This window comes from Oryx dammah, unplaced genomic scaffold (genome assembly GCF_014754425.2).
Source record: "Oryx dammah isolate SB20612 unplaced genomic scaffold, SCBI_Odam_1.1 HiC_scaffold_2, whole genome shotgun sequence".
Taxonomy (NCBI): Eukaryota; Metazoa; Chordata; class Mammalia; order Artiodactyla; family Bovidae; genus Oryx; species Oryx dammah.
The window spans coordinates 194,646,894-194,673,393 of record NW_024070186.1 but is presented as its reverse complement, the minus strand read 5'-3'; the positions used below and the strand labels follow the sequence as shown (position 1 = coordinate 194,673,393).

Genomic DNA, 26,500 nt, shown 5'->3' with positions numbered 1-26,500 from the left:
TATCTATTGTCTTGGGCAGGCCAGCTGCCCTCGCCAAACCTCGGTTTTCTCAGCTTCTAAAGGAGGTTGGGAGAAGTCTTTCCCTAAGTTCTAGTTCTGTTCAATGTTCTGTCTATAGTTAACAATACTGTGTAATTGTTCACTTGCAGATTTGTTAAGAGGGTAGATCTCGTGTTGAGTGTCCTTAGCACAATAATTTTCAGTGTTTTCATCCAGGAAGCACAATAAAGATGCCCAGCCAGTGGTGTCTGACTGTCCTTGCAGGACCCCAGACCCTCCTGGTTCCTCCTGATGAGAACTCTTAGGCAAAATGGGTGTTGGGCCAGAGTATCTCTAAGCAGCAAATTATTTTGTCCGCCTCGAGCTTTCCCAGGCCGGAACTTCAGGGCTCTGGGGTGGTTTGGTCATTCCAGAGACACCAGGCGACTGTTTGCTCAAATCCCTTCCTATAGGGTGCAGCACTTTTCTAGTCCTGTGGCGAAAGTGCTGCACTCAATATGCCAGCAAATTTGGAAAATGCATCAGTGGCCACGGGACTGGAAAAGGTCAGTTTTCATTCCAATCTCAAAGAAAGGCAATGCCAAAGAATGCTCAAACTACTGCACAATTGCACTCATCTCACACACTAGTAAAGTAATGCTCAAAATTCTCCAAGCCAGGCTTCAACAATATGTGAACCATGAACTTCCAGCTGTTCAACCTGGATTTAGAAAAGGCAGAGAAATCAGAGATCAAATTGCCAACATCCATTGGATCACCGAAAAAGCAAGAGAGTTCCAGAAAAACATCTATTTCTGCTTTATTGACTATGCCAAAGCCTTTGACTGTGTGGATCACCACAAACTGTGGAAAATTCTTCAAGAGATGGGAATACCAGACCACCTGACCTGCCTCTTGAGAAACATGTATGCAGGTCAGGAAGCAACAGTTAGAACTGGACACAGAACAACAGACTGGTTCCAAATAGGAAAAGGAGTACGTCAAGGCTGTATATTGTCACCCTGCTTATTTAACTTATATGCAGTGTATCATGAGAAATGCTGGGCTGGAAGAAGCGCAAGCTGGAATCAAGATTGCTGGAAGAAATATCAATAACCTCAGATATGCAGATGACACCACCCTTATGGCAGAAAGTGAAGAACTAAAAAGCCTCTTGATGAAAGTGAAAGAGGAGAGTGAAAAACCTGGCTTAAAGCTCAACATTCAGAAAACGAAGATCATGGCATCTGGTCCCATCACTTCATGGCAAACAGATGGGGAAACAGTGGAAACAGCGGCTGACTTCATTTTTGGGGGCTCCAAAATCACTGCAGATGGCACTTACCCCTTGGAAGGAAAGTTATGACCAACCTAGACAGCATGTGAAAAAGTAGAGACATTACTTTGTCACCAAAGGTCTGTCTAGTCAAGGCTATGTTTTTTCCAGTAGTCATGTATGGATGTGAGAGGTGGACTATAAAGAAAGCTGAGTACCAAAAAATTGATGCTTTTGCACTGTAGTGTTGGAGAAGACTCTTGAGAGTCCCTTGGACTGCAAGGAGATCCAACCAGTCCATCCTAAAGGAGATCAATCCTGAGTGTTCATTGGAAGGACTGATGCTGAAGCTGAAACTCCAATACTTTGGCCAACTGATGCAAAGAAGTGACTCATTTGAAAAGACCCTGATGCTGGGAAAGATTGAAGGTGGGAGGAGGAGGGGACAACAGAGGATGAGATGGTGGGATGGCATCACCGACTTGATGGACATGAGTTTGAGCAAGCTCCAAGAGTTGGTGATGGACAGGGAGGCCTGGCTTGCTACAGTCCGTGGGTTTGCAAAGAGTCGGACATGAACTGAACTGAACTGAACTGAACTGAACTTGGCATGGGAACTAGGGGATGGGGATAGAAGTGTTTGTGTCACAAGTTTGCAGTTCTTGGACACCTAGTGGAGAAGAGGGCTCAGAGGAGCATGACTAAAGTTCAGCCAAGGAGCGTCTTTGTCAGGATCCGAGGGCAGGTGGCCCCTTCTCCGGGAGGGGCCGGAGAGCTGAGCCATCAGGTCGTGTGTGATGGCGCCGCAACAAAAGCCCTGGACACCGGAACTCAGGTGAGCCTCGCCGACTGTGTGATGCCACCCGCGTGACTCCATGGAGGGGCCAGCAGAGTCTCTGCACGTGCAACCCCCCGGACCTGTCCGTGTGCTGGTTCCTTGGGCCGGTTCCCTGGGCTGACTTTCTTCTGCACCCTTGATATAAACCACAGCCCGCGGTGAGTTCTGTGAGTCCTTCCAGCAAATCACCAGACTCAGAGTGGTTTGAGGGACTCTCGCAAACTGTTAACAGCAGCTGGTAGCAGCAGTGGATGCGTCCTCGGGAGGTTGTCCCCTTACTTGGTAGCTGGAGTCCAGTGCTCGTGTCTCGACGGTCAGGTGCCCCCTCCTGGCACGGCGTGCAGTGGGGCTGGGAGCATGTCGTTCCTGGGAGGTCCTGAAGCTCGGCTCTGGTGACCACCTGACCACCCTGGACACACAGTGTTTCGCGGTTTGAGGCATAGCTGCTGACCACCAGCCATGACTGGTGTCTGCTGATCCTTTCTGGGCCTCTTGCAGAAGGGACTAGAGGGTCATCCATTCTGCCCATCTCTGTCTTACCCACACTGGCTTCTCCCGAGGCCACTGCTTCTGTGACGTCCGCAGAGAAAATTCTGGATGCTCCAGGTCCGGACCACTCTGTGGGGCAGAGACCCCTCTCTTCATATGGGGCTGCTCTGCCTCTGGGCAGTTTTTCCAGCTCAGCATCCTTGCTCCTTAACCTGAAATTCTCCATATTACACTTCTCTCTACTTTTTATTCACTTCTCCCACCAAACCCTATTTCCAATGCGTAATTCTGAACCGAAACCCCAATTTGGGGCTAAATATCATCGTTTTGGGAACCAGCTCATGCTAAATAAGGGTTCATGAAAATAGAATGTGGAATTACAAGTAGTGGATTCACATAAATTAAAAAAAAAATACCACAGGACCTTCCCTTCACGTGATGTCTTTGATCCACAGTCTTGACAACGTAGGGAAGTGGGCACAATGTCATCAATCTGTTAAAAAATAAAATGACATCTTACGAATTGCCAGACTTGATGAACATCCCGCATGTTCTTTTGTTTCCCCTTTAAAAAATTATCTTCCACAAGGAGAGTAAGGTATTTACTTTTCTGTATTCACTGTAATATACATCAAACACATATTCAGATGTCTCAGAATCATCCAGCAAAAAAAAAAAAAAAAAAGCATTGACGCGGTAACACAAGATCCAGCAGGCACAGGAGAAGTCTGTGGTTTTGGAGCCAAGGAAAGCGAGTGAGCCGGCCCTGGGGAAAGACGCTGTCAGCGCGGGTGTGAGCGCAGTGCTGATCCCCAGACAGTCATCAGTCTTGTTTACACAGCCACCATCTGTGAACTGTGAACCACTCATAAAATGCGGCGTCTGGTTCCAAATATGAATTATTAGTATTTGAGGTGAGTGGTGGTAATTAGCCACACAAGTAGCACACACACACACACACACACACGTGCTTCTGAAAACAGGCTTCAGCAGAGTCCCCCTTGAGTCCCAGAGATGCCGCCACCAAGCCAGATAGAGGAAATGGCTTGGAGAGAGGGGGCTGCCATGAAGGGTTTCCTAGGGACTCGATTCAGACCAAGGTCATAAAGAACCTGCTTCGTGGAACGTCCTACCTGGGAATTCTGTGCAAGGAATTTGTTGTAAATCAGGCTGAGAAGGAACATGTTGAAGGCAAGAATACAAAAAGACTGTAGTCCAAGCAGGCAAGACCAAAAATGTATCTCTTTTAGAGACTGTGCAGAGAATTCTTGGATCAAGCTGTCAACTCAGTGGCTGATTATGAGACAAACTGCGAGAAGTCTGATTCCTTTCATCAAAAAGGCACCTGGCACCCTGCTGCCCTGTGGAACTTCCAACCACAGTTCTCCAGGCTCAGAGGAGACCTCAAGCCCTAGGTCCACTCCTGGCCGAAGGGGCCTGGCTGCTCTCTGGAGAGCCAGGATGGAGGGGAAGGTGGTGAATGCGGAGAGGTTGTTGAGTTGGGGGGTAACACTAGCTAAGGTTGACCACCAAGCCAGAGGAGAGCCCCCACCTACCCCTGCCCAGCCTGAGCTTTCCTGAGCCCGAGTCTGCAGTGACAAAGCGGATTCCGGCTCTGCTCTGGGACGAGGAATGAGAGACGTCTGCAGCCACCGGCCTCACCTGGAACAGGGCCCAGCAGCAGAGTTCTTTCCTTTCCTGAGTGTCATGGGGCACGGAAGGCTGCAGGGAGCAAGAGGGAGAGAATCTGAGCCTTGAGCATACAGGCCAGCGGCGTTGAGTAGATTCACATTGCAGCCCCTCCCCGATCGCCACAGTTTCATCTTTCTAAACTGAAACTCTGGCCCCACTAAACACTAACGTCCCCTCCCCCTCCCCCAGCCCCTGGCACCCAGCATTCTTTTCTCTAAGTGAATTCGGCAACCCTAGGGACCTCATCTCAGGGGAATCATACAGTATTTGTCCTTTTGCGACTGTCTCTTTCTTTGGGGATCCTTTCCTCACGGTTCATCCCTGTTGTAGCATTGTAGCAGGTGTTAGAACTTCCCTCCTTTTTTAAGGCTGAATACTCTTCCATCATATGGATGGGCCACCGTTCATCCATTGATGGAAATTTCTTGTGTTGCTTCTGTCCTTTTGTCTTGCAAAATAATACTGCTGTGACCAAGGGTGAGCAAAGATCTAGTCCTGCTTTCAGTTCTTTGGAGCATATCCCCAGAAGTGGAATGGCTGGATCTGCTTCTGCTTTTCTTTTTAGTTAAAAAAAAATTATTTCCTTATTTTACATTATTTTTGGCTGCTCTGGGTCTTTGTCGAGGCACACAGGGCTCTCTGTTGCTGTGCAGGCTTTCTCTAGTCATGGCAAGTGGGGGCGACTCACTTGTTGGGATTCGAGTGGGCTTCTCATTGTGGGGGCTTCTGGGTGGAACGTGGCCTCTAGGCACCTGAGCTTCAGTTCTTGTGGTGCAACAGCTTAGTTGCTTTAAGGGATCTTAGTTGGGATCTTCGAGCACCAGGAACTGAGTCCCGTGTCCCCCACTTTGTGAGGCGGACTCCCAACCATTGGACCACCAAGGAAGTCCTGCTTATGTTTTTAAAGTGGGTCAGCACTAGGTGGGGTAGCCAGGCCGCCTCTGCTCTAAATCCGCACAGCTATGGGGTATGGTAAGACGTTGACTCGATTCTCAGCCGTGGAAAGAAGTAGTGATAATAGCAGTAACCCCAGGATTGTCGGGAGAGGTATTTAAAACCACGGGTTTTGTGCGTTGGCTGGTGCGCGGTGCCCACCCAGCTGTCGGTCAGTTTCATCGTGAAGGCTCAGGGAACTTGGGGAGCCTGCTTCGTCACGTCCACCAGGGGTCGCTGTTGCCCGCGGGGCTGCGTCCTGGCCGCACCGCGCGGCCTCTCGCCTCCGGCCTCCATCAACTCCCACCGTTTGGTTCCTAACTCCCTCTCCTCTCACCCATCCAGTTCCTTTGGACTCTACAGTTAATGGGCTCGCTATATCACTGTTTTAACCCAGGAGCAAGAAGTCCCCAGTGATCCAAGCCAGGTCATCTTTTCTGATTACCTGGGCCCCTTCCTCCCTGTGGGGGGGTTCCTTCTGCAGGAATCTCAGGCCATTGCCTAGGCAGATTTATCTGGGCTGAATGATCTCTCTCTGCAGATAATTACCATATTTCTCCTTTCCCTCTGGAGGGCTTTTACCAGAGTTAAGTGAAGCTATGTGTGGGAAAGTACCTCATAAACGTTTGGGAGGCTGTCCTGAGTCTCAGGCGTGGGCCCTGAGGGGTCCTTCCTGGTTGCAACCGCCTTTGGGAGTAATTGCAGTCCCTGAGCAGGAATGGAGCCTGTGTGTACCCACAGGGTCTGGGCAGACACGGCCCCTGGGAGAGAGGCCCTGGGCACGGTGACCAACTCTAAGGCTGGTAGCCACCCCTGAACCCCAGCCTTTTGGTCACTTACCTGAATGTGGGCTTAGTGTGGCCAGAGATTCTGATTTTTCGGGAGAATCTGATAATACAGGGCCTCCCCCCGCCCACTTGAAATCTCCAACATTGGCCGTTAGGGACAATTTTTTTTTCAAACTCTGCGTGGGTCAATCAAAACATTCTGCAAGCTGGTCTTGGTCTGTGGGCGCCGCGGTGCAGCCTGCAATGGGGTCATGTTGGAGACGTGGTCACGGGCTGGTGGTAAATACCACTGATGACCTTGGGGATGACCTGGGATTTTAGCTGCCCACAGGCTCTCTGGTGCTCACCTCCTCAGGGACAGACCAGGACTCCCGGCTTCTCCTGTGGGGAGGTGGGAGGAGGTGACCTTTGGGTGTCTCCCCTGGACACAAGCTGAGCCAGTTACCTAGAGGTTCAAAAAGCCCCATTTGGTATCCCACTTTGCTGAGCTGTGCAGTGTCACTCCTTGTCCCTCAAGACTTTTTGCCGAGGGAGCGAGAGGCACTTGATAACCCACTTACAGCATCACTCCGGGCTCTTACAGACAAGGAGTGTCATAGTCCCCTCTGCCGCAAGAGTGGCATTTCGGGGTGCACATACGCGGAGGGTGCTCTCAAATGACCCAGGAAACTGCTAATTGCACACTGATGGTTCAACCACCCCTTGACAGGTCAGCCTCACAGTGCCCATGGACAGTGTGGACAGTCCTCGGAATGGAGGGGCCCCATCGACAGGACTCAGAGGCAGGGGCTGGGAGGAAAGAGTGCCCTTGTGGGTGGGGTTGGAAAGTCCCGACGCTCCTCTCTTCACGCCCGCCCAGAGAGTGTGATCGCAGCTGCGGAGTCCAAAATAGATGTGCTTGGCAGAGGGCCTCACAAGGTGCTGAAATGGGATTGCGCATGACGGGCTGCCATTGACGTGCAATAAGCAGCCAGACTCCCTGCCCTTCCCACCCCCCAGCACGTGCGTCCAGGGAACCGGACTTCCAGTGGAGGTCCCCATTTGCCTTCACTTCGGACCCCAAGCTGGCAGCTGGGTCAAGCAGTCCCGAGGAGGCGACTCTGTTTCTCTAAATTAGGAAATGCTGCCCAAAGCTCCCCCAGACACATTTATCCTTCACCTCCTCCCCCAGGCTTCACTGCCATGGAGTGAATGAAATCAGGTTTTAATAAGGATGATACTGCCAAGGGCAAAATAATTCTGGTTCTTTCTCTGTAGCTCCAAAGAGCTGACTGCACACTATACACACACACACACACACACACACACACACACACACACGCCACACCTTTTTAATCACTGCAGTTGAATTTTAGAAATAGAATTGCCCAGAACAAATGAAGGTTATCTCAGCAACATTTTTCATGATTCAGAAATATTGTATCCAATGGATGGAGAGCCACACCCCTTGCCAGTCCCAGGACGTGAAGGTAACCACAGATCTCCCGACCATTTCCGTGGCCTCTGTCTCTGAAGGGAGAAGCATGCACGTGTGCCGCTGGGGTCTCCTTCTGCTGATGCCAGGCGGATGTTTGACCAGCATCCGTCCTGGAGGGGAGCTGAAGCCATGAGAGCTCTCTTCTCTTCTTCTCACCAGCAAAACCTCCACTATTTCTTCTCCTTTTTCTGAGTTCTCAGCGAGAGACTCTCCCCTCATTTCCCTCAGCCCTGCAGTGTTAGATTTGAGAGTTCACAGTGAATCCTAATTGTGATCACAGCTGGCCTGCTTGGGTCCTAATGGTAGAGCAGGCACTGTTGTGCCCCAGACCAGTGTTGTCCAGCAGAACCTTCTACCACTATGGACGTGTCCTGTATTTGCGCCATCCAATGTAGGAGCCACTAGCCCCATGTGGTTACTGAACCCTTGAAATGTGGCCAGTAGGACTGAAGGACTGAGGTTTAATTTAAATGTATTTACAATGAAATTGACATTAGTGGCCTGTAGTTATCATTGCTGGATAACTCAGCATTAGACTCTGGAAGCCAGCTTGTACATATTGGTGTTATTCACCCATTTTACAGATAAAGAAACAAAGTCTCTGAGGGATTAAGTAACTTGCCCCAGGATCTCAGAACCAGCTGTACATGGTCCCAAGCCTTGTGTTTGGAGGGAATATTGCTTGGGGAGCTTAATTCTCAACTTTCCTCTGCCCGCCTCCATGGACTTGGCTCAGGTGTACAAATGAAGGGGTCTTTCTGCAGGTTGGGTTTGCTTATTAGTCCTTCCTTTTCCCTACTTTAAAAAATGTCTTTTCCTGGATATTAAGGAAATATAGGCGCATCAGGGTGAAATTATACAATAACTGATAAAGTTTATTCCATTTACATCCCATTCAGCTACCCTTATTTCCCCAGCTGTTTGTTTTAATTGTGCTGTATAGATTCTGATGGATTTCTTTCATATACACTCCACCAAGATCAAGACAGGGGACATTTCCATCAGCCCAGAAAGTTCCTTGAGGGCAACCTTCCAGTCTTTTAAACAATCATGTTAGCAGTTTAAGCACCAACCCTTTATTCTAATGATGACTTTGCAATCGATAGATTTTCACTGAATGAGAATTGAGATTCTGAAGTCATTGCTTCTCAGAGGTCTGTGGAGCCTTAAGAATCTGTAAATATATTCTCCCAACCAAGAGTCTTCCTTTTGAAAAAGGTTGAAAGTTACTCCGGATTGGGGATCCCAGGGTCTAGGTCTCCTCCCCAATACACACAAGCCACCAGCCCACTGCAGGGCTCCTTACAGGATCACCCTTCACGGTGGCGGCCAGCCTGTGCACAGAGGATGTTTAACAGCACCCCGGCCTCTATTCACCAGGTGCCCGTAGTAACCCTCCCCCCGAGATGTGACAACTAGAGACATTTCAGGTCAGGCAACATCACCCCTGGTTGAGAATCACAGCCCTGCTTACAGACTTAGGTCTGGAGAAATTAAAGATCTTGAAATATGTTAGACTGGGGCTTCTGTAAAAATAATGATCGTGTTAATAATAAATGAGGGTCATGTTGGGGAATTCTCACCTGAGTGCTTTTCTCCGGTGAAGCTGCTCTTGTCCTGCCTCCCTGACAGCATCAGGGCTCTTGCTGGGTAAGCCCTCCTGGCAAAAGAAGGCTTTGTGATTAAAGCTGCCAGATTCTGAAAAAGACTAGAGACCCTTAAGGGTTATTTTTTCTTTAACTTGAGATGTGGCCCAACTTTAAATCAGTGCCCTCGGCCCTTATTTATCTGCTATCCCCGTGAAAATTCCTTATAGGCAGGTAACGGGTGTGTGTGTTGAGATGAAATTCACACGACATAATGTTAATCATTTAAAAGTGAACAATTCAATGGAATCAAGCATACTCACAATGTTGCACAGCCACCGCTCTATTTCCAGAACACTTTCATCACCCCGAAAAGGAAACCCCACACCAATAAACCATTGCTCCTCACTCTCCCCCTTCTTTCTCCCCTGACAACCGCCAATCAACTTTCTCTTTATAGATTGGCCTGTTCTTAACATAGCATATACATGGAATTTTAGAATATTTGTCCTTTTGTGTCTGGCTTATTTCATTGAGCATCATGTTTTCAAGCTTCATCTATGTTGTAGCAGGTGTCAGTATTTCATTCCTTTTCATGGTCAAGTAATATTCCAGGTTATGTCCATTCATCCAGGGGCAGGCGTTTAGTTATTTCTGCCTTCAAGTTATTGTGAATAATGCTGCTGTAACCGTACCAGTGGCTTTGAAGGGATTTGGTGTTTTTGCAGGATGTATGTGGACTTCCCAGGTGGCGCTAGTGGTAAAGAACCTGTCTGCCAGTGCAGGAGACATAAGAGACGGGTTCGATCCCTGGGTGGGGAAGATCCCCTGGAGGAGGGCGTGGCAACCCACTCCAGTGCTCATGCCTGAAAGATCCCAGGGATGGAGGAGCCTGGCAGTCCATGGTTCACAGGGTCACAAAGAGTCAGACATGGCTAAAGTCACTTAGCTCGCACGCATATAATCGTTATAGAAAGTGAACGTGAAAGCGTTCGTCTCTCTGTCCTGTGCGATTCTATAGTCTCTCAGTTGTGTCCGACTCTTTGCAACCCCACAACCTATAGCCCGTCAGGCTCCTCTGTCCACGGAATTCTCCAGGCCAGAATACTGGAGTGGGTAGCCATGCCCTTCTCCAGGGGATCTTCCCGATTCAGGGATCGAACCTGGGTCTCCTTAATTGAGGCAGATTCTCTACCGTCTGAGGCACTCATATCAAATATCCTTTTCTAGAGGAGCCAAGATAGCCATGTCTAGAAGTAGTCATCACAAATAGACTTTTTTATTTATAGACTATAGGTGTGCTTGGTTGCTAATGGCAACTGAAGCAATATTTCAGATTTACAGACCTGGCCACAGAAGAGTCTCATTTCCTTTCCCAGAATATAAACTTTCTCTGATTCACAAAGAAGTCTCAATGAAAAATGTCGAAATTAATAGCAATAATATCCAGAAGTTACTGAGTGGTTAACCACATGTCAGACTGTGGGCTCTGTTGTATGAAATAGCTTCTATTTTTATCTCTGTCTTACACACAAACTCCCTAAAGCTGAATGGCTATTAAATGGGAAGTAAACGGCTGTTTGGTGTCCTGGGGTTCGTAAGTGGCCAAGCAGAGACTGAGGCTGGGCACACTGAGCCCAGGACCTGTGCACTTACCCAGGACCCTGTGCTGTGATCCGCTCCCTTTGAATCCCAGATGCTGCGGGAGGAGCTGTGGTCTCCGGCCCGGCAGCAGAGTCTGGAAGCCCTGTGATGGCCCTGGGGAAACCAGCCCCCTCTGAGCCTCAGTTTCCTCATCTGAAAGCAAGAGGACTGGACTGAGTGCTTAAGGCCCAGCTGCTCTGACACCCCAGGACCCCTCGTCTTGGGGAAGAGAGCAGACCCCTCACCTTTGCCCGTGGAAAACAGCCTCCATGGCCTTTGGGAAGACAGTATTGGTCATCGGCATGGCTGGGCTGAGAAATAACCAGCAAGAGGGAGTCTCCTTGTTCCGGAGTGTTTTGTCTCCAGTCTCCCTCTGCTAACACTTGAAATCAAAATCGGGCCTGGGAGTTTGGAGTCGGGATGAGGGAGGTGTCCTCAGAAAAGAACCCCACATTTGGGGCCTGGCCTGGTGCTGACCCACCCACACGTGGGCTGGGGACAGGACATGCCCTCTTGCCCACCAGCCCTGGGGCTGACTGGCACTGCCCGCCTGCCAGCGGGACCCCACAGATGCTGAATCCAGCCCAGCACCGAGCCTGGAATCCGGATCTGCTGGTCGGCAGATGAGTTCTGTTTAATCAAGAAAAGTGGATCCCTGGACTCTGCCGCCACCACGCTGAGCGAATGCTTTGGAAAGAGGTGTAGGGTTTGCAGCCACGGAGGACGGTAAGGGAGAGCCTTTCTGCTTTGTCACTATGACTCTTCCCCGAGGAAGCCAGAAATAGCCGTGGTGGGGCCGGGGTTCTGCCTGGGAAAGGTCCTCCCTCAGAGAGCAGGTGTCAGTGCAGGCTTTCTGTGGGACTCAAAAGCCCTTATCTAATTAACGGGCCAGAGAACCTAGAAATCTCTTTTATGACTGGCCAAGGCAAGTCCTCTATGGTGAACTAACCCATCCCCCTGGGAGCAGGATGACGCAGGCAGGAATCAATAAAAATAGATGCCCGGGATGTGGGTGGGGTCCTGGGCGAGTCCCAGCCCCTCTCTGGAGCTACTTCAGGCCAGCTGATATGTGACGTTTCAAATTTTCACATGGAGAGGGTATTATGTGTAAGCCGTGTATTTCTTAGGTAATTAAATCTTAATTTTTGAATCTTAAAATTTAAAAGACCACTCAGTTGGAAACCGCCATGGTTTTTCTCCTACAGACCTTAGGAACGTCCTGATCTGCATATTATTATTTTGCTCTCAAACTGAGTCTGTTTTCCCTGTTTTGTTTTCCTCATAGCTGTTATGTCTTTGAAATTATCTTAGGCATCAGTTTACTTTGAGGGGCGTGGGGAGTCTGTCTCCACTTGTTAAAATGTAACACTAATAACGTCATATAGAGCTTATTCCAGTGCCAGGCACTGTTTAAAGTGCCTTGTATGTAAATTAATTCATTCAAACATTACAACAGACCCTAGGAGAGACTATCCTTTTAATATCCCCATCTTATAGATGAGGACACTGAGGCTCAGCAAGGTGAAAAGGTTTGCTCAAGGTTGCTGACTGTAGGATCTGGCTCTTAACCGTCGGCCATGCCATCACCGGGACCAGCTTGCTGGTCCTAAGGGCAGAGTTCATGGCTAAGGGATCTTTCAGGGCAAGTTTGCTGACGGCCTCATGGACACATGGTACTGAGGGGGAAACTGTGGTCCACAGGCGCTGTTCCTGTCAGTTCTTCCCTAGGGTCTGGCCTGAAAGAGGCTGCTGAGCCCACCGAGAAAAGGCCCCTCAGAAATGCTCAGCACCTGCCCCCACACCCCGCCCCCAGCCTCAGTTCTCCAATTAGTCCCCACCCTCCAGGGACTGGACAGCAGAAATCACTTGTCCCCGTGTCTGGAGCACACACTTGGCCTCCAGGCTCCTCCTGGAGGAAGGTGGAGAGATTCTGCGGCTCACCTTTGGGTGACCAGGAAGCAGAGTGCCGCCTCCTGCAGAATTTCCCACCGTCAGGCACCCTCGGCCGAGTTGGTGCAGAGACCCTGGGCCTGGCATCCAAAGGGGACCCGTGGCAGCAGGACCTGCCAAGTCATCACCTCTCGCTATTTTTATCTTGAGGGGATGCACCTGATATTTGCAAACAAACCTGGAAAAGTGTCTAAATCTGGGGAAGGTGCTTGGCCAGATTGGATTTCTCATGATTTAAGCAGAAAGTTTAAACTTCTCCTTAAGCCCAGAGCCAAGGACAAAGGACGAAGTGCTGGGCTGCGCCCCAGGATGCAGGCTGAGCCAAGATGAGCAGGCAGCAGGGGGAACAGAGAGGCTCTGAAATGTGCTAACTTGCCCCTGCTGCGAGCAGACAGACGGTGCCTGGGACAGGGCCTGCCTGCCAGCGTCGGCGGGACAAACAGGTCCTGTGCCCGGCAGCTCAGGTTTTGTTTTGGGAGCAAAGGAACAGAAACAGTGTAGACTCGGATGCTGAAAAGAGGAAACGAGAGTGGGATTCCCTGGTTTGTGCCCTCCCTGTCAGTGTAGGGGGTCTTGTCTCCTGGGCTCTTGGGGACCCTCAATGATGTTGACCCCAAAGCTGCTGACTGACCCTCAGGTTGGCAGATCTCCAGATTTCCCCCGAAACTGGTGAAAGGAAATCTGGTGCTTAGTTTTTTTTTTGAAGTTCAGTAGTGTTTCTGTATTTTAATTAAATTTTTTTCTTCATTGTGTTAACATACACATGCCATAAAATTGACCATCCTAACCATTTTCATGTGTACCATTCGGTCGCATGAAGTTCATTCACATTGTTGTGCAGTCATCACTACCATCCATTCCCATAACACTTGTATCAATACAGCTGAGACTATCCCTGTTAAACACTAACTCCCTTCCCTCCCCTGCCCCCACCCTGCAACCACCACTCCACTTCCTGTCTCTATGAATTTGATGACTGCAGGTGCCTCATCTAAGCAGAATCACGCAGAATTTGTCCTTTTGTGACTGGTTTCTTTCACTCTGCACAATGTCCTCAAAAGTTCATCCATGTTGTGAAAGTGAAAGTGAAGTCGCTCAGTCGCGTCCAGCTCTGTGTGACCCCGTGGACTGTAGCCCACCAGGCTCCTCCGTCCCTGGGATTCTCCAGCAAGAATACTGGACTGGGTTGCCATTTCCTTCTCCAGGGGATCTTTCCGACCCAGGGATTGAACCCAGATCTCCAGCACTGCAGGCAGACACTTTACCCTCTGAGCCACCAGGGAAGCCCATGGAAGCCCATCCACGTTGTAGCAGGTGTCAGAATTTCCCCGACCCAGGGATCGAACCAGTGTCTCCGCATCTCCTGTGTTGGAGGTGGGTTCTTTACCAGCTGAACCATTAGGGAAGCCCCAGCACCTCGGTTTTGGGGTGAAGATGTCCTGGAGGAGGGAATGGCACCCCACTCCAGTATTCTTGCTGGAAAATTCCATGGACAGAGGAGCCTGGAGGGCTACAGTCCACGGGGTCGGGAAGAGTCGGACAGGATAGCAACCAGACACTATCATACTGGATGGCTCAGAGTTAGACCCTCAAAACAAGCTTGTAAATGCTGGTGTTACTCACCTGTTTTACAGATAAAGAAACAAAGTCTCTGAGGGATGAAGTCACTTGCCCCGGGGTCATTGAACTGTATTCCATTGTTATAGCATTTTGCTTATTTATTCATCTGCCGATGAACACTTGGGTTGCTTCCCCATTTTAGCTATTGTGAATAATGCTGCTGTGAATATGGGTGGGAAAATCTCTCTTCAGACCGTGCTTTCAATTCTTTTGCATGTATACCCAGAAGTGAAATTGCTGGATCGTATGGTAATCCTATTTTTAGTTTTTTGAGGAAACATCCTCTTATTTTCCACAGCAGCTTCATCATTTTACATTCCCAACACAGGGCACCAGGGTTCTAATTTTCCCACATACTCATTAGACTTGTCATTGTCTTTTTTTTTTTGTTTAATGTAGTAGACACCCTCTGGGTGTGAAGTGGTATCTCGTTGAGGTTTTTATTTGCATTTCTCTAATGATTAGAGCTGAAACTCCAGTACTTTGGCCACCTCATGCGAAGAGTTGACTCATTGGAAAAGACTCTGATGCTGGGAGGGATTGGGGGCAGGAGGAGAAGGGGACGACAGAGGATGAGATGCTTGGATGGCATCACTGACTCGATGGACGAGAGTCTGAGTGAACTCCAGGAGTTGGTGATGGACAGGGAGGCCTGGCGTGCTGCGATTCATGGGGTCGCAAAGAGTCGGACACGACTGAGCGACTGGACTGAACTGAACTGAACTGAATGATTAGACATATTAAATATCTTTTCCTGTTAACCATTTGTATATCTTCTTTGGAAAAATGTTGACCTGAATCCTTTGCACATTATTAATCATATCGTTATATGAAGATCCCTGGGTCGGGAAGATCCCCTTGAGGAGGGCATGGCAACCGATTCCAGTATTCTTGCCTGGAGAATCCCCATGGACAGAGGAGCCTGGCGGGCTGCAGTCCATGGGGTCGCAAAGAGTCAGACACAACTGAGTGACTAAGCACAGCACAGCCATATTGTTTGGGGGATGGTTGAATTGTAGGAGTTCTTTATTACGTGTTGGATATTAACCCCTTATCAGACATAAGCTTTGCATCTAATATTCCCTTGCTTTCCATGGGTTACTTTCTCACTCTGTTGATGGTGTCCTTAGATGCACATAGGTTTTAAATTTGGAGGTATTCCAATTTATCTATTTTTTCCTTCGCTGCCTGTGGTTTTGCTTAACGTTTAAAAAGCCATTTTCTTGGAAACCCCCATGGTTTTTCTCCTACTGTTCTTAGAAATGTCCTGACATGCATATCATTGTGTTTTCCTAGTAAGGTCTTCCTTCCAAGTGATTTGCATGGGTTCTGACTTCAGTGCGTCCTGGGAGATGGTGTCTGCAGCCTGGCCGTCTGCACCCCGCAGGTGCCCACATCGATCTGGAAATAATGCCCCAGTGACTCACTGTTTCGGGTTAAGGGGCCCCCTTGGAGAAAGGCAGGCTGTTCCTGGGGTCGTGGCTCTCGGACCTCTTTTAGGCAGAGAGCCCTGGGCAGTGGGCTTCCCCAGGGCTGGGCCTGGGAGCCCCCAGTGGCACCCTGCCCAGAGGCTCCTGTGCTTCCTCGAGGCCCCTCGAGGGACAGGCCAGCGATGAGGCCCAGGGGGAAGGCGGCACTGCCCTCGTGGAGAGAGAGCTCCGGAGAGGTCCCCTGGTCCCTTCTCTGCACTCCTGCCCCTGGACTCCCCGTTTTCCACGTGCTCGTTCCCTCAGGGGGCCTGGAAATGGCCCCGTTCCGTCAGTCTTTTCCATTCTGGCGCTAAGTCATTCTCTGCCGTAGACGATCTATTTTGGACCTCCTTTTTTTTATTTTTCGGTCTGGTCTGCTTGTTTCATGCGTGTGGGTCTCCCGTGGGTTCCACATCAGAGATGCTTCATCCGCTGGCTGATTCTCAGAAACAGAGCCAGCCACGTGGGGCGAGCCGTTCTCAGGCACAGATGGCGCTGACGGGGGCCGGAGCGGGGGAGGCAGGAGGTGGGCTCTGGTTCTCCACCTGGACCGGCCGTGGGGACAAGGCCGTCCTTCGAAATCAGAAGGAGATGACCACAAAGCTGCTTTGAAAGCCACCCTCCCAGAGCCCTGGGTCTCGTGGACACGCCCCACAGCTGCTCTCCTTTCCCTGGGCTGAGGCCTGGCAGTCTGTAGACTGGTAGCTTTTAACTTCAGATGCGTACACGTGGACACCCTCTACCACATGTACGTTGGTACCACTTAGACGTGCTGATCAGTGGCCCGCTGATCTGGGTGGCAGGATTTCAGGGGCACAGGAAGGTGCTCTCTCTGGGTCTGGCCCTGAGCAGCTGGGGAGGGGGTGGGGGTGGAGCAGGAGGGCGGGAGAGTCAGCGGGCCGGGGGCTCTGCTGTACCTGCTCCACGGCCATCGCCCAGGGCCCACGGCGCTCCTGGGCGACTCTGCGGCCCCGTGACTCCCCTGCACTCTGCAGTAACTATTTCAGACTCCCCCTTCTCTCATCCACCCTCAGATCCCTGCCCCTTACCTCCTCCCAACACCCCCTCAGTGGCCTCACCTCCCACTTCATAAAGCTCATATCTGATAAGGGGTTATTAGCTAACATATATAATGTTTTACACGTTGGATATTAACCATCTCGGTGTGGAACCCGCCTGGACTCTGCTGCATGAGCTTCTGCCCTTCGCTGACTGTAATATATATCCTTTTGCTGTAATAAACCATCACCGTGAGTGCGGTGGCTTTGCTGAGTTCTCTGAGTCCTCCTGGGAAATTGTGGAACTCAAGGCGGGCTCTGGCCCCCCTGAACTTGCACTTGCCCTCACCAGAGCTTGCTAGTGTCCTATTTGGCCCACGTAGGTGCCTGTGTCACACGGCATCTGCTCCCTTCTGGGGGTCCTCTTGGGGTCCCCTAAAGGCTCAGGTCCTTCCCCAGCCTTGGCCCTTTGAGCGGCTGCTTTAGCTCCTGGGGTTCTTGGAGACCGTCTGGGATGTGGTCAGCGTGCAGCCTCTCACATTTATTTATCTATTTATTTATTTTTGGCTGCACCGGGTCTTCGTTGCTGACCGTGGGCTTTCTCTCGTTGCGGTGAGCGGGAGCTACTCTCTATGTGTAGCGGTTGGGCGCCTCATCGCAGCAGCTTCTCTTGCTGCAGAGCGCAGGCTCTAGGACGTGTGGGCTCAGTAGCTGTGGCACCTGGGCCTAGTTGCTCTGCTGTGTAGGGGATCTTCCAGGATCAGGGATCGAACCTGTGTCCTCTGCGCCGTTGGCAGGTGGATTCTTAGGCAATGGAAGAAGCCCAGGGACGAAATCTTGATGCAGGAAAGTGCTCAGCTGGCCAGGCCACTCCTTAAAGGGGTGAGAGATTAAAAACAGGCCACCCGTCCAAAAGTAGAAGGGCAAAATAAATGATGATACATAGACCAGATGGGATGTTAAAAACTCTTAAAAATAACCGCCACGGGGGCTGCAGCCATGTATGCAGAATGTCCACAACATTAAAGTGAAACAGGCAGGATCCAGAAGTGTCTCTGTGTTGACTCCAACAGTGTAAAGGTATACCCGCAGATGAGCGAAGGCCGACGCTGGTGTGGAGGATTTTTGTTTGTTCTTCCCTTTGTTTGGTGACAATGCAGCTGATACAGCTTGAGAGGCAGAGTGAGGACGGAGCCTCACGGGAGGGAGACTCTCCTCCGCCTCTTGCCTCTGCCTCTGCTCTGAAGAGCTAGCGGGGAGCGCGCCTTGGTCATTTCCGAGGCACTCTGCATGCAAGGGTGCTGGGCTCCTTCTCGGGGTTATACCGGCACGTTCCCAGGTCCAGGCTGCCATTTGCACCTGCCTTTCCTCCAGCGGGAAACATGTCCCAGCTAATTTCAAGGCTCGTGGATTTTCTTTGGTGGTTGTTGGTGATGGTTTTTATTAAGGTAAAATATATCTAACATAATATTTACCATCTTAGCCATTTATTAAGAGTACAGTTCAACGGCATTAAAGGCATTCACACTGCCGTGCAGCCATCCCTGCCATTGTCTCCGGAACTTTTCCATCTTCCTAAATGGGAACTCGGCTTCCATTGAACAGCGACACCCCTGTCATCCCTTCCTCCACCCCCTGGCAACCTCCCTCCTGCTTTCTGTCTCTTGAATGTGACTGTTGGAGGAAGCTCATGTCCATGGAATCATATTAATACATCATTTGCCCTTTTGTGACTGGCTTGTTTCACTGAGCCCAAGGTCCTCAAGGCTCATCCATATTACAGCAGGTGTCAGAATTTTCTTCCTTTTGAAGCTGGGACTTCCCAAGCCATCCAGTGGTTAGGACTCCACACTTCCATTGCAGGAGGTATGGGTTTGATTCCTGCTTGGGGAACTGAGATACTGTATGCAGGTGGCCAAAAAAGAGAAAGCAACAAATTTTTTTAAAAAAGGGAATTCCCTGGTGGTCCAGTGGTTAGGACTCCACACTTTCACTACTGAGGGCCCGGGTTCAATCTCTGGTTGGTGAACCAAGATCCTGCAAGTCGAGCAGCAAAAAAGAAGAGGAAGAATTTTCTTCCTTTTGAGGCTGAGTAACATTCCATGGCATGGATGGACCCCGTTTTGCTTACCCCTTCTCCTAGCTTTGAGCCTCCCTGAACTCCCACACCTCATGGGTCCATCAGCATCACGAATGTCATTAAGCACGTGGGGTGACCAACCACCGTGGATGTGCCTGCTTCAGGCATCTCCCCTGTTCACACACCTGCTCCATTGTTCCATCTGACTCTACCCACAAACAAGTGTAAGGAGAAAACTATTCAGAGTTTCAAGAGTGAGAGCAGAGCATGAAGCTGAATGTGGGGCTCCTCTGAGCATGGGGTCCTGCCAGCTGCATGTGTCACTCGCCCAGGAAGCTGGTCCTGTTCTGCTGACTCTGCTGGCAGATTATGAACACAGTGAGGAAGGAGACGGGCTGGGAGGAAGGCGACAAGCAGAGGTGACAAGGAGTGTGGTCAGGGGCATTCATTCTGATGACACTGTGGGCGCTTGGAGAAAACTGGTGGTACGCAGGGCGGCAGCCTGTCCTGCTCCCCACAGGTCTGCGCAAAAGAAGCTGCAGGATGAGTTTTCAAATGTCCACCTAGGGATGCAGTTCAGAGGTCAGTCACGGTTAGCAATGAGCCACCTCTCACCTCCCCGAGGAGAAGTCAGGAAGGCATCAAACTGAAAAATGGAAAGGGTAACAACACTAAGTCCTGATGCAGACGTGGGGAAATAGGAACTCGCACCCTGCTGGTGGGAGTAGAGACTGCCTCACTCACTCACAAAAAGGCCTAGTGACTGGAGGCTGCTCGTCCCTCTCCACCCAGGACTTGTGTTTCTAGACATATTCCAGACAGGATGTCTTGCATGGGTCACTGGGCACAGACTGCAAGGATGCTCACTACAGTACTGTTTGTAATAGCCCCCAAATTGGAAGGAACAGAAATGACCATACTTAAGCAAAGCAAAAGTGGATGTGTTAAAACGAAGAACGTTCAGGCAGTTAAAATGAACAGCTATCAAGAATAAATCTCAACATGCTGGGTGAAAAAGCAGTTAGAAGACTGTTTAGCGTGAAAAGGTACATTTGGAAACACAAAAGACAATGCTGTCCATTGTTTCTGGATACTACTGAGGTCGTTCAAGCAGAAAAGCCTGGGCAGAAAGGATACAGGGGACCTCAGGGTAGGGCTGGCCTCCAAGCAGAGGAACATGAGCTCCAGGAGAGAGGCAAAGGGGATTTCCTGAAAGTCGGAAACGTTAACGCATATTTATTCTGGGTGGAGGGTGCATGAGTGTTCATTTCACTCCATGTAGTAGTCTGTATGTTTGAATAGTTCCGTAATTAGTGATAAGAAGAAAAAAAAAGCAGCCCTAAAAATGTTTCCCTTTTTGTTTTCCACTCCTCCTCAGTCCCTGCCTTTAAAGACAGGGAATCCGAGGCCTGGAGGTGGGGCAACAGAACTGGGGGCGATGGGTGGGGATTTTAACAGGAGGGTGGCAGACAGTTGAGACCAGGCCGCTTCCTTCGCGGATCCAGTGGGGCTCGGCTCCCGCCCGGCTGTATCCATGGCAACCAGGGTCGTGCGGCCGCTGGACCAAGCGAGTCGGGCTCCCGCGCGCCACCTGGTGGCCCTTCTGATGGCGTGCCCTGTGAGGGGTCCTCAGGTGTGAGTCAGAGGGGCTGCACTGAGGGGCTCTCCTTAAATACAAAGAGCAGCGTTTCCCTGTCGCAGCAGGTTCCTTGCCCTTAGGGCAGTGGCAGTGCATTTCAGAAACTGCTTTCAAGAGACTTCCACTACAGCCATTCACCACGAAGGGCTTTCCTGTGCTGCTCGGGGCATTTATGGGTGTGTCTTTTCATGCGGACCCCCAGGGCCCACGGTTACGGGTTCCTTGGAGACCCCGAGAGAGGAAAAGTCTTTAGGACATGCCTGTGTGGACTTATATATGGCACATGACTCTTCTTTCATATGGGTTTTATAAACTTGTTTTTCTTTAAATTTGTAGAAAGTGTGGAAAGTCACCTCACCAGCTACTTATAACCAGAGGTGACATTTGAACCTTTATCCTTCCAGTTTCCCTCTGTTCCATTCATTTTTGAGGGGCCGGTTTCTTACAAAAGTGGAAATTCACAGCTGTCAAGTGAATTTTCGCCAGGGCTATGGAGATGGGGACACTTGGGTAACAAGGCCAGCTCCTTTGCTTAACTGCCACCTCAGGCAAAGGAATGAATTTTTCTATACCTCAGTCTTCTAACCTGTAAATTGGGAATATTAGCTGCGCCTACCTCATAGGGTCATTGGGGAAATTTCAATAACATGATGCATATGAAGCACTTAGCACAGTGCTGAATACATAGCAAGCAACGGAACCTCAGCCATCACCAAAATCACAGCAAAGTATCAGTTCAGTTCAGTTCAGTTCAGTCGCTCAGCTGTGTCCAACTCTTTGTGACCCCATGAATCGCAGCACGCCAGGCCTCCCTGTCCATCACCAACTCCCGGAGTTCACTCAAACTCATGTCCATTAAGTTGGTGATGCCATCCAGCCATCTCATCCTCTGTCATCCCCTTCTCCTCTTGCCCCCAATCCCTCCCAGCATCAGGGTCTTTTCCAATGAGTCAACTCTTTGCATGAGGTGGCCAAAGTACTGGAGTTTCAGCTTTAGCATCAGTCCTTCCAATGAATACTCAGGACTGATCTCCTTTAGGATGGACTGGTTGGATATCCTTGCAGTCCAAGGGACTCTCAAGAGTCTTCTCCAGCACCACCGTTCAAAAGCATCACTTCTTTAGCGCTCAGCTTTCTTTACAGTCCAACTCTCACATCCATACATGACTACTGGAAAAACCATAGCCTTGACCAGACGGACATTTGTTGGCAAAGTAATGTCTCTGCTTTTTAATATGCATGATACAATTATAATATTTTGCTTTCCACTTTTTTCATTTAATACAGCATGAGCATGTCCCTTAGTTTTTCTCTTTCCGTGTAGGCCAATATATATTTTCTATTATCTCCAATAGATATATCCAATAACTTATCTTTTTTCTTTTTTTGGCCTTGCCACCTGCCTTGTGGGATCTTATTTCCCCAACCAGGGATCAAACCCATGCCCCTGCAGTCAATATGCAGAGTTCCAACCACTGGATCTCCAGGGAAATTCCTCCCATAACTTATTTAACCTCTTTTCAAGTAGATCCTGACTATTCCTTTTTTACAAACAACTCCACAGAGTATATTCCTTATTAGTTGCTTCCTTTATTGATAATTTGTTCCCTTTTATGCTCAGAAAGACCTTCCCCTCCCCAGGATCAGATAAACATTTTCTACTAAATGTCTTGTTTCTTTATGGCTTTTAATTAAACTCTTTAATCCATCTGGAATGTATTTCAATACCATAAAGTAGGAGCTAAGAAGTCTAATTTTATTCTCATTTACAATAACCTAACCAATTGTCCCAGCATCATTAATCAAAGCAGCCAACCCTTCCACATTAATCTGTGAGACCACCTTTAGATTCTGCTAAACTGAGTAGATTCTAAACTTATCTCCACATTGGCTCTCTGTTGGGCTCGTTGCTCTGGCTCCCACACACGTGGGCTGGATGGTCACGGCCCTGTTGGTCACAAGGCATCACTTTGTTGAGTCCCATGGACTCTGCCTCACAGCGCTGGCCACATGTGACAAACAGGAGCAGCCAAGCCTTGGGCCCTTCTCCAGGCTGCGTTGACCACCTTCACTACCTTTCCCCCACTATGAACAATCCTATATTCCTGTTAAGCCCAGAACTCAGCTCCTCCACGCCCAGCCGCATCCCTCCATGGTCATATCCACACATAGAGACGTCCCGGCACGCATGTATTCAGCCTCCTCATGCGCAACAGATTGTGTTTTCTGAAGATGGCCTCACCAGTGTATTTATTCATCCTCCGTGCTCTTCTTACAGAACCTGACTGACTTGCCTCCCCCTGAGAAGTGGAGTCAGGGTGCCGTCCCCGTTCAACGGAGCAGCACGGGCAGAGGGAGGCCGTGTGACTTCTGGGACAAGGTCACAGAACGGATGCAGCTTCTCTTTCATCTGTTTCTTCCTTCTCTCCCCTCCTCCCCTCCCCGCTCCTTCTCTCTTTCTCCCTTTCTCTCAGCACTTGCCTTCAGAATCCACTCCCTATTTTTGCAGGAAGCCCAGGCCTTCTGAAGAGGCTAGGTGCAGGTGTTCAAGCCCGCAGCCCCACTCCCCTAAGAGTCCAGCGGCTCCAGCCAGTATCAGTGGCCTGACGCGTGAGTGGATGAGATGCTTTTGGTACCTGGCCTTCCAGAATTCCAGCTCAGGACGCAAACATTAAAAAGCAAAGACAATGTGAGGAACAGAGGGTGGAGAATTACTGATTAATAGGGGCGAAGTTTCTGTCTGGGATAATGAAAAAGTTCTGGAAGTACCGGTGATGGTTGCACAAACACCGTGAACATACCTAAAGCCACTGAACTGTATTACTTACGATGGTCAAAATGATAAGTTTTATGTTATTTATATTTTGTCACAATAAAAGTAGACACCATACGTATCAACAGTGTGAAACTGGGCAAGTTACGTGATCTCTCTGGATCTCAGTTTCCCGAACCATAAACATGGGCATAACAGAAGTTATTTCAAGGAGTTGTTGTGAGGATTTAACAAGATAAATGCATAATAAATCACTAGCAAAGGCTTGGCACGTCTTTAGGGTTCAAGACATATTGACTCATTCACTGTTCATAACAGCCCTATAAAGTAGGTATATAGTATCAGTCTTACAATCTCCGTCTCACCAATGGAAAAAGTGAACCGTAGGGAATCAGGCAGACCTGCCCAGGAGTACCCAGGTAGTGAGGGGTTGGCCCCTGTGTCTCCTTGCCAGGGCTGTCAGCAGTCCACAGACTGGGCAGCTTAAACAACACAAGTTAATCTTCTCACAGTTCTGGGGGGAAGAAGTCCAAGACGAGGGTGTCGACAGGGTGGGTTTCTTCCAGGCCTCTCTCCTTGGCTTAGAGACGGCCGTCTCCTCCCTGTGTCTCCACCTGGTCTTCCCCCGTGCTTCTCTGTCTTCTAATTATAAGGACATGAGTCATAAGAGTTTGGGACCCACCCATATGACCTCATTTAATTGAATCACCTCTTTAGAGGCCCCGTCTCCAACTAGAGTCACATTCTAAAGTCCTGGGGCTTGAGACTTCAGCCCATGAATTTGGAGGAGACTCCAGCATTCTTGCCTGGGGAATCCCAGGGACAGAGGAGCCTCGCAGGGCTATAGTCCACGAGGTCCCAAGAGTCGGACACCTCTGAATGACTTAAACAACGCAACAACAGTTGAACCCATAACAGTCCCCTTCCTGTTATCTTGGGGTTCTCATTCTGAACGAAGTGGAAGGGTAGGGACCTGGGTGCCAGCATCTCCTGTTTCCAGGGTCCCGTGCCTAGACCAGGAGGAAACGCGCGGTTGGGAACGTGCACTCGGGGAGGACTGTCTGTTTCATGGGAGCTGAGGCTGACCTGCCTCCACAGCCGCCCTCATCGCCTTGGCAGGACTAGAAAGTGCTGGAAGAACTGTGCCGAGGGACAGTCTTTCAGACAGGTTCAGGCCGGCAGCGTTCAGCTCTGCACAAAGACCTGGGAGAAGGAAAGGAGTATAGTTAGCTAAGTGGAAAAGAACAGACTTTCAATTAATGACTCCCTGGGGGCTGTGGGGGTGAGGACTGGTAGGGAGGTGGCTAGACAATAAAAGTTTCCATCCTCAGTGGCTGTGAAATCTGCCAGGGTGTCCTAGCAGAGGAAAGACAGACATCAAGTAAAAATAAACAAGCAAGATAATTTCAGACAATGCCAGGGGTGGCCGTGAAGAGAGCGAAGCCGTGTGATGAGATCGGGGGTGATGGGAGGCGCCCTGTTTCTGTAGGACGGTCTGGAGGGCCTGTGAGAACAGGTGGCCTTCGAGCAGAGGCCGGAAATAGGAAGACCAAGTGGAGGAAAGGCCGGGGGCTGAGCTGCCCTGCCTCGGCACTGTGGACACGGGGGCAGGAGAACTCTTGGCCGTGCAGGCGTCCTGTGCCCTGTGGGGTGATGAGGAGACCCCCCCTCCCCACCTCTGCACCAAGTCTCGGAAACCAGAAATGCCTCTAGACATAGTCAAATATCCCCTGGGAGGTGAAATCGCCCCTGTGGAGATCCACCGACCCAGAGGAAGGGCGTTCTGGGAAGAGGGAACAATCAACACGAAGGTTCCCAAGGTGGGAACAAACTCAGCAGGTTTTCTGGGCACAGAACTTTCCGGAAGTGGAAGTTTTCAAGGAAGTGACAGTTCAGAGGTGGAGTCCAGGGAGGGAGAGGTGGCTGGAGAGGCAGGCAGGGACCTGATGCTGTGGGGCGGGGACCTCGCCATCCCCCCCAGGGTGAGGACGGGGAGCAGGTCGGAGGGCACGCGCGTGAGCGTCCTGGGTCTGCTGTAATAGGGCACACAAACTCGGTGGCTTAAGGAACAGAAATGCATTCTCTTATTCTGGAGTGCGTGTGTGCGTGCTCACTGCTTCAGTCGTGTCCGACTCCTGGAGACAACAGGGGCTGGAGCCCACCAGGCACCTCTGTCCGTGGGATTCTCCAGGCAGGAATGCTTGGAGTGGGTTACCATTTCCTCCTCGAGGCAGATCTTCCCGACCCAGGGATTGAACCCAGGCTTCCTGCACCGCAGGCGGATTCTTCGCCATCCGAGCCACCAGGGATTGGCAGGCCACCTGGGAAGCCGTATTCAGGAGGCAAGAGTCCAACAGCAAGGTGTCAGCGGGGCCAGGCTCCTCCCTGCCTCTCCCAGCTTCGCGTGGCCCCAGGCCTTCCTTGGCTGTGTCACGGGACCTGCTTCTCTGGGTGTCTCTGTGACCTGACCTGGTCAATGGAGATTGGATCCATTCTCAACCCAGCGCGATTTCTGCCAGAGATGCTTAAGTGACGACATCCACAGGGACCCTGTATCCAAGTCAAGGCCTAAGCTGAGGCTCCACATGGATATGAATTTGGCGGGGAACACTACTGAACCCACCCCAGCAGGCAAGGAGGAGGCGGGGGGGGGGTGCTGCTTCCATCCCCCCAGGCAAGAAGTGGTGCGGCCTGGGCCAGGGGGCACCCGGGAGCCTCGGTCAGACTGGGCTGCACACACAGCGGACCCGCTGGCCGTGCCGTGGGGGCTCCCAGGCCGGGCCGTGCCCCCAGCGTCTCCCCCATCACAGGCGGATCCAGGCCACCCCAGCCTGGTGCTGTTTGGGGCTCCCCCGCTCTCTCTCCAGCACTCCGGGTGCTCCTGGGCTCAGAAGTTTCTGAGAAAGCACCATTTAGCCCCTGGCTCCAGCCTTCCCCTTGAAGCACTCAAGTGAACATTCTTCAGGAACGGAGGTTAGGAGCTCTGATCTCCGAGCCCAGGGCTACACAGAAGAATGTCGCTGGTTTCGGGGCCTGCCCTCAGCAGCGCCGGGCTGGGCTCGTTTTTCAGGTTTAGGTCAATGGAGGGTTTTTGTTTTCTACAGGAACGAAACCCAGGGCGCTGGGTCTCGTCCTACTGTGAGACATGGGGCATCCTGGCAGATGGGCCCAGGTGTTCTGGGCGTGTCTCGCCCACCCCCCCGCGCCCTCCCCTCCCTAGCGCTCTCCCCACCACCCCTCCTCGCCCCCGGAGCCCCTGCCCTCCTGGG

The 26,500-nt window shown here is 50.6% G+C and overlaps 1 long non-coding RNA gene across 1 annotated transcript in view; it reads left to right on the top strand.

The window, feature by feature from the left end:
• LOC120856035 overlaps positions 1–23,371 on the top strand; it is a 59,221-nt gene extending 35,850 nt beyond the window's left edge. Inside the window, exon 3 of the long non-coding RNA XR_005719372.1 lies at positions 22,737–23,371. This is a non-coding gene — a long non-coding RNA (uncharacterized LOC120856035). The remainder of the gene's footprint in view (positions 1–22,736) is intronic.
• The last annotated feature ends 3,129 nt before the right edge of the window (positions 23,372–26,500 follow it).